The sequence below is a fragment of the Mesoplodon densirostris genome, chromosome 1, assembly GCF_025265405.1.
Source record: "Mesoplodon densirostris isolate mMesDen1 chromosome 1, mMesDen1 primary haplotype, whole genome shotgun sequence".
In the NCBI taxonomy this organism is placed as follows: domain Eukaryota; kingdom Metazoa; phylum Chordata; class Mammalia; order Artiodactyla; family Ziphiidae; genus Mesoplodon; species Mesoplodon densirostris.
In genome coordinates, this window is record NC_082661.1 from 131668039 (window position 1) to 131676324 (window position 8286).

At 33.2% G+C, this 8286-nt stretch overlaps 1 long non-coding RNA gene across 1 annotated transcript; it reads right to left on the reverse strand.

Annotated features, from left to right (window-relative positions):
• Window positions 1-577: 577 nt before the first annotated feature.
• On the reverse strand, window positions 578-6271 carry LOC132484206 (uncharacterized). The gene is made up of 5 exons (XR_009531164.1): window positions 6182-6271; window positions 3695-3790; window positions 3221-3253; window positions 1731-1930; window positions 578-663 (listed from the first exon to the last, which is right to left on the reverse strand). It is a non-coding gene; the product is annotated as an uncharacterized LOC132484206 (long non-coding RNA).
• Window positions 6272-8286: the final 2015 nt, after the last annotated feature.

Here is an 8286-nt window from a genome sequence, read left to right on the forward strand (position 1 = left end):
GACTTTCATGATCTTCAATTTCCCCACATAAAAAATGTGATTATTGTACTGAGATTATGTGGATATTTGGTGACAGAATGATTTGAAAAAGAACTCTAACCTATAAGCATGATATAAACGATTTTTTTAGGATCCCATCCACTATCCATTTTTTTTCGAAGTTAGAGACTGTACTTTGTTTGTTTTGTTATCCTTTACCAATACATCAAGCATAATATGCTACAGCATATAAATTTCAGACTCAGATGAGTAATTGAGTAATTCAGACTCCATTAAACATGTTTTTGAATTAAATTAAGTCATCTTCTAGTCTCACTGATACAAGCAGTGGAACCACACAGCAAAAGTTACTGAATAGATTTTCAGTCAAGGTAATTCCAGGGCTGGTGGATTTTGGTTACTTCCATTCCAGTACTTACCCTAGAATAGTTAGTCATCAGGAAGTGTATATTTAAATCTGTTAAAATGTATATTGTATTCCTACTGACAATGCAAATTTAGAAAATGGGAAACCAAGATCTTCTCTTTCATGTTTACTAAAGAGGACGGCAAAAGATATTAACCAGAAAACACTGAATGCTACTTCAATCACATTTATTTTTCTTTGCTTAACAAGAGTATTGATTCTTCAAAGAAGTGGCTCACGTTCAATTTTACAGTGACCTGAAATAAATCACAGGCATAAAGTTATCAATCTCAATGGGTCATTTGCTTGTGAACATGTAAGCTTTTTGTTTTTAATTATAAATATTGCCTGAAAAGTATATCTAGTTCAAGGACTGGGAAACATTCTGCTCAAGAAGACTGAGTAGATGCAGGAAAGAAAGCAGAGGCTTTTAGTGGGTGGTATTAGATGAAAATTTTTGTCCTCTGGGTCCTAATATAGTCTTTAGTATAGTCTACATTTCCTCAATTCATTTGTAATTATCAGACTATCCATTTGTTTTTGAGATGATGAGATGATAGGGACCTCTATTTTAGACGGAGCATTCAGCCTTTAGGATTTTATTTCAAAGTGATAATTAGAAGTTAAGTTTGGGGTTTTAATACTAATTAGAAAAATGGATGATTTTCTAAGGAATAGGTTGAAGTCTACCTTAGACACTAGATCCACAAGTTCATCAATTATGTTCCTTACTTTGGTTAAAGTTTTGTCTTCTTTAGTGCTCTGATTCAGTACTTAAATGCACCATTGTTTTTATTTTATTTTATTTTTTTAATATCTTTATTGGAGTATAATTGCTTTACAATGGTGTGTTAGTTTCTGCTTTATAACAAAGTGAATCAGCTATACATATACATAAGCACCCTTGTTGATGATAGTAGAAATGTTAAAAAATATTTTGTAAAAATGTTTTAATAAGAAAGAGTTTATTTCTATTACATTATGGTAAGTGAGGGATTTAACCTGCTGTGTTGGTTGGATCATGGAAGTAGACACATTTGTACCTCTGAGTAGAGACGCTAACAATTTCTACCAGAGAAAAATATTGAAATAAATTGTAACTTAATGGGGCTAAGTGAAAACCCTGTAACATTTTTTTCATGGAATGATGTATTCCGATCCACAGACAACAAAGTTAAAAAGCACATGCTGTGGACTTCCCTAGCAGTCCAGTGGTTAAGACCCTGTGCTACCAGTGCAGGGGGGTAACTAGGATCCTGCAAGCCAAACCCCCCCAAAACAAACAAACAAACAAAAAAAAATGCTTTGTACTCTGTATACTTACCACCTATTTCATCTTAAATTGCACTGGGACTTTCTTGTTTAATGCTTATTAAGAGGGGTAGTTGTAGAGACAGACGCAGGTACTGGAATAGGAGGATAAAAATAGGCCCACCATGGATATAGGAATGGTGGATATGGGTGAAATGGATGTTGGTAAGGGGGTAAAAAAAACTGTGAAGGTAGTTCATCACTCCCACTGACCTGTTGAGAGAAAGAAATTAAATGAACATGTAGGTCTTAATTTTAAGTAGATGTTATAGAATCTGTGAAATCATTTACAATTTCTGTGTAAACTATGAAGAGGGATTTGATTAATTTGCATAATTTTAGAAAATTTTAGAAAATTACTTAGAGATAACAATGTTCTTGTGCCTTTCTACTCATAGCCAAACTTTCCTGATAATTGCTTCTGTAAATATAAGGTCAAGGGGAGGGTTTTGATGAGGAGGCATCAGATTTCTCTCTTTACATTTATACAAAGTCTTTACCCAAAAACTTTTAGACATAATCTCTCCTATTTCTTTTATTCCTTCCCTCTTTCCCTCTCTACCTTCCATCCATATTCCTATCAATTTCTGTATCCTTAATACTCTATAGTTTTGGCCTCAAAATCATGCTTCTTTTCAGATAATAAGATTTATCTGAGTATAAACGAGTTCCTAAACAAGACATTCCCATTTCAAATTTTATTTTCTTAAACATTTTTTATTAACTGTTTAGGCAAAAATAAGCCTTTAGTGAATTACCACTGGTGGGGTCATCAAAGCAGTCCCATATCTCCTAATTCTAAAGATTTTGTTATTATTATTATTATTATTTTTAATGTTAGCCTTCTTTTAATTTATTTATTTTTATTTTTGGCTGTGTTGGGTCTTCGTTTCTGTGCAAGGGCTTTCTCTAGTTGTGGCAAGCGGGGGCCACTCTTCATCGCGGTGCGTGGGCCTCTCACTGTCGTGGCCTCTCTTGTTGTGGAGCACAGGCTCCAGACGCGCAGGCTCAGTAGTTGTGGCTCACGGGCCTAGTTGCTCCGCGGCATGTGGGATCTTCCCAGACCAGGGCTCGAACCCATGTCCCCTGCATTAGCAGGCAGATTCTCAACCACTGCACCACCAAGGAAGCCCTGAAGATTTTGTTATTATTATTATTGTTACCTTCTCTGGACTGGGTTTTGTAAAGTTAAAGTAGAGTGAAGGCATGAGTGATTATGCACCTTTAATAGGCTAGATAATTTTAGTAAAAAATATTATAATCCAATTCATCATAAAGTGATTCAAGTTTCAATTTGGTCCCACTTTTTAAGGTGCTGAGATAATTCTCTTTCTAACAAGCAGGGGTCAAATACCTGAAGGCTTAACCTCTGTTGAGTCTAATACCCAAACGCTTTAAGGATTTCTCTAGAGTTTGAAGCTTGGGTAAAGAAATATCTTTAACCACAGTTATGGATATTTCACATGGAAATCTTACATGTTAAAAAGAGAAAGTGTAACTTACACTTCGTTCTTCTCTTTCCTTGTCTTGAGAGACCTAAAGATCAAATAGTGAAGGTAATTCATCTCATGCTAATAAAACACAAAAACTGAAAAACATACATATGCATGAAAGAAAGAATTTGACTATCCACTACCTAATATTGTTTCATAGTATCCTTTTTTTAAATCTAGAATTTTATCTTCCAGAAAATATTGTAGAAATTATTTTTTCTGCAAAGTGTTAATATTTATTCTAAATACCTCAAATTCACCACTGCACCAAGGCTATGTGGAATTAATCTACACACTGAACAGTATATGATTTATAAATTGTATAGATTACAATGCTAAAAAGCCAAATATTAGACATGATTAAAATAGAAAAAAATTCTAGGATTCATGAATCAACATGAACCAACCTCCCACCACAAAAAACAAAAAAACCCAAAAAACAAAAAACAAAACAATAAATACTCTGGAATGTAGAACTACTCACCGGGAAACCAATGGTTACTGCCAAGATGGCTGTGAGCAGAAGGAGAACTTTCATTGTATTCAGAAGTTTTCTCGGAGTAGTAGAAATACCTATTTGCTAACACAAATTTAGAAGATCTACTTGTAGTACAAATTATGTTACTAATAGCTCTTTGACCTTGGACCAGTTACTTAACAATCTTAGGGCATCAACCTATTTGGAGAACATTATTTTTTATGTAGAATCAAATGTATTTTGCAATTTTGATGTTGCATCAATTCTTTTAAAAACAAATATTCACATATTATTTAAGAATAATACTTCTCTGTACATGGTAATAAGAGTAGCTTCTGGAAATAAATATGGCCTTGGTTTATACAGAGACTATTAGTGTGGGGATAAGCAGTTACTTAGTGATCTCAATAAATTCAAAACAACATTCCATATAATAATGACCATGAAATTAATTTAGGTGACAGATTATTTGCATTGGTTCCCAAGCAGCTCCCCAAAATTCCATGCTGTTTGAAGGGATCTATTTTTGACATTTGGTAAAGGACATTTCCAAAGCATTTTGTTCTACTTTAATATATATTGTAGGCTCCTTATCTTTTGATACACATTGTTATAGTATGTATAGTATGTCAGGTATAATTGTTAATAAATGTTTGAGAAATCTTAGCTAAATTAAATATTTAACTAATGATCATATTATATAATAGAGAAGTAGACAAGAAAACATAGAAACTTGAATTTAAAAATATTTTGTCATGAATACAATACACATGTGTATAATATTTGACTTCAAACACGAACGGGCAGTTTTCCCTATGGGATGGTATCATTAGTTGTTAGTTCTCTTCTTTGTCATGGTGTAGATGCAGGCAACACTAGAGAACATAGGAGGGGTCTGGGAAAGGCAATCAGATTGGAAAGTGGGGTTGACTAGGGGACTTTTCTTAACGTTGCCCTCATATTTATTCAGTTATTTATTCATAAAGTATTTCTTGATGACTGATTGTCAAACACTATTCTAGGTATTGGGTATAGATGGCAGTTGAGAAAGTCCCTGCTTTCATGGACCTTACTAAGCACAATATTATAGGTCAATACATTACAAAGATTATTTAATTAATTTTACATTGAGGAAAATGCCAATTGCCCATATCATTATTATTATTTGAGGGTGGCTTTGAGGCGATTAATGGAGATTCTAGGAGGATTTCACCACCTCTTGATATTTTCTAAATATCTATGAGACAGAAAAATAAAGTGTAAAAGAAAAAATATACTCAAATTTTGAACTTTGTCTTTACTTTTTGTCATATTAATCAAAATTCAAAATGGGTTTAAAAAATACCAGATGTTATTACTATTGTGAAAAGACAGGAATTTAAAATTCCAGTCAAGTTCAGAATTCTGTAGGAAGATGGGTAGTATAGGTAACTAACAGTAAAAGATTTACACACACACACACACATACTTCTCACAAACACACATACACACACATAGTATAACATCTAAGTGCAAAGCATTGTGCTAACTGCTTTTCAGGGACATAATTTCTGCCCTCTGGCAGCTAGTAAGCAAAGACAGATAATTTTTATAACGTAAGTCAAGTTGTGATAAATACTATACCTAGAAATTACAAAATACTGAGAACATATAGAATAAAACAGAGACAAATCAAGGAAACAGTTTTCGAGAGGGTAAAATTCAAGCTGAACATATGCAATAGGGAGACTATAAACTGATTTCAAGGATTATTTAAAACCACCTTAAACAATGAGGTAAATAAACCATATCACAGACCCTTCCAGACCATATCCTTTAGTCAGGACCTAGCATAATTGCCAACTACCACATTTTATTTTTCTACTTCTCAAGCTGTGGTACCCATAACAGTATATTGCCATATGCTGGGGAATACATACTATGTCTCTGCATAAATTAGATGCATCTTCCTGGAGCATCAGTTTCATTCAAGGATTTATAGGAAAACCCAATAATTTTTATGTTAAAGTCAACATGATATATTATAGAATGAAATGTAAATATAGCAAATTTTAAAGATAAAACAGGAGGCTACAAATAATTTGGTACCTGTTCATACTTTAGAGAATATCTGGTAGTGCATTTTCCCTTTTTTTTTTTTGCTGACTTAGACCCATAAAATTAAAACTGATGAGCCTGAGGCTCTTGTTTACAGCCTCAGTGTGCCACCAGCACTCCAGCCCTGCAAAGATTTATTTATGGTCCTTCTAAAATATTCACTTACTATAGCTGGGTGGTGATTTTAAGAAAAATCAAATAAGTATACCCCAAATGATTGTTTAATTACTTAAAGTTTACAAATTCAAGCAACCTTTACATGACAGTCTCGATAATTTTAATTTTGACAGTTTCCTGGATACATGTATATATCTCTATCTAGATAATATATATTATATAAAGGTATATAATTTATCTTGATATATTAAGATGAATGATACTTAAGATCTCTCTTACCTCAAACTTCCCAGTCAGTTCCTTCTCTTGGATGCTGTTATAAGAAATGGAAAGTGACTGGCCCTCTAATATCACAGCTATTTTATATACTCAGAAGTGAATGGAATGAAGAAGTCTGTGGTTTGAGGGCCTCTCCCTGGGATCAGTTATTTGTTGAATCATCAACTCTCACAATGTGTTGAAATTGGGAAATAATTGACATTTACCGTTTCATTGAAACTTTGGCTGAGTGACTACCAAATGCAAATATTTGTGGTTTCTTTTCAAATTTGTATGATTTGTGTATGCAAAGCTTGTCACGTAATGTTGCTCTGTGCTCTTATTTAATTTTTTTCTTTAACTTTTATGCTTAAAAAATTATTTTCTCAGCATCCTATTGGTATTGGTTATAATCTATTGGAAAGTTTTTTGGTAGTGTTGTTATTTTAAGAAAAGAAATAATCTTAAAAATGTTAAGTATGGGTTTGAAACCTTTTGCATGATTCTACTTTCAGCTCTTTGATTTTATTGAGTAGGGTTAGAGTTTCATGGACTATATTTGGAAGCATCAAAGCATCTTGGTTACCTTATGAAACATGATACTCTGTTTTTCAATTAAAGATGCACTTAACACAACAGAAGGTGTACAACCATCAAACGTAGGACTAAAAACTAGATCCCTCAAAAAATTCAAGAATCACTTTAAATGTGTATGCATAAAACTTAGGCTTTTTATCACATTTATTTAAGAACCCTCAAAAATATTGCATACTTGCATTCAATTTCTATTTCAGCAGAGTTTTATATGAACCAAATTGTAGCAATGCATCAATGTCCCTTCTTTTCCTTTTATTCTTTCTAGAATTAGTTCTTAAGAGAATTCAGAAAAATAGTAACAGCTAACATTTCTTGAGGACTTTAAGTGCTCAAGCACAAATCTAAGCACTTTGTATGTATTATAACACTTAATCCTCAAAACAACCAAGTCCAAAAGCAAAGTACTATTAACAACATCATCCCCATTTTACAGATAAAGAGACTGAGCAGTAATAACAGGTCTAAGGTATCATAACTAGTACTCTGGCAGAGATGGTATTGAATACCAGCAATTTGGTTCTAAAACCCACACTCTTAACTAGTGCTTTGTACTGTCACTGTAGCAGAAGATTAGAAAAATCAGTGCAAAACCAGAGAAACATTAAACTTTCTTTGCCTATAATTGAACATTCAATCTAATCTCACCGATTTAAAGAAAACTGCTTCGGTTAGAAACCTAATTTATTAAAGCTAGTATGTTGTTGGATATCATTTTTCATTTTAAACAAGCTGGGGTTAGAGTCAGTTTCCCCAGGACTAGGATAACAGGTTGTGTGTGTGTGCGTGTGTGTGTGCACATGCAAGTGTATGTATGTATTTGTATACACGTGTGTATAACATACTATTCACTTCCTTATCTTATGACTGTGTTTCAATTTCTTACACCTATCTGAAATTCTTCTGACCAAAGCTGTCAGCTGCCAGCTGCCTCTTAATTGTGGAAATAATAAATGCTTTTCTGACCTCACGTTATGGACATTTTTTTTAGTATTTAATAGTGATGAATATTCCCTCTCAGAAAACTAGTTTTCTCTCCCTGGGTTTCTTAAAACCACTTCTCTTGTTCCTTTTCAGCTTTTTTGATAACACCCTTAAGACTTTGCTGATTCTTTTTCCTCAGTTCATTGTACATGACCACTTATTTATTTAGTCTACATGTGCTCTGCATAATGTAATCTACTTCTGACTCCCTAAATTATGTCTTCAACTTGAAGTCTTTATCTAACTGCATATTCCATTTAAATGTTTGATGGGTATAATTCAAACTGAACCTATTATTTTCGCCTCCAAATCTCTCCTCATTTTTATTTAATTCCTCAGCTGATGGTCATTAGTCAATCATCCATCCATGCCAGAAATCTAAGACTCACTCTATCCTTTCCTTTCCTTGTCCCTTCCCTTTGGCATAAAGGTAATTAAGTTTTTCCTTTTTGTGTATTCCAGGACTCAGTCTCTTCCATTCTATTCCATTTCCTTATTTTAGTCCTTCATTATCTTTTGGATTGTTACTATAGCCTCTTAATTAGATT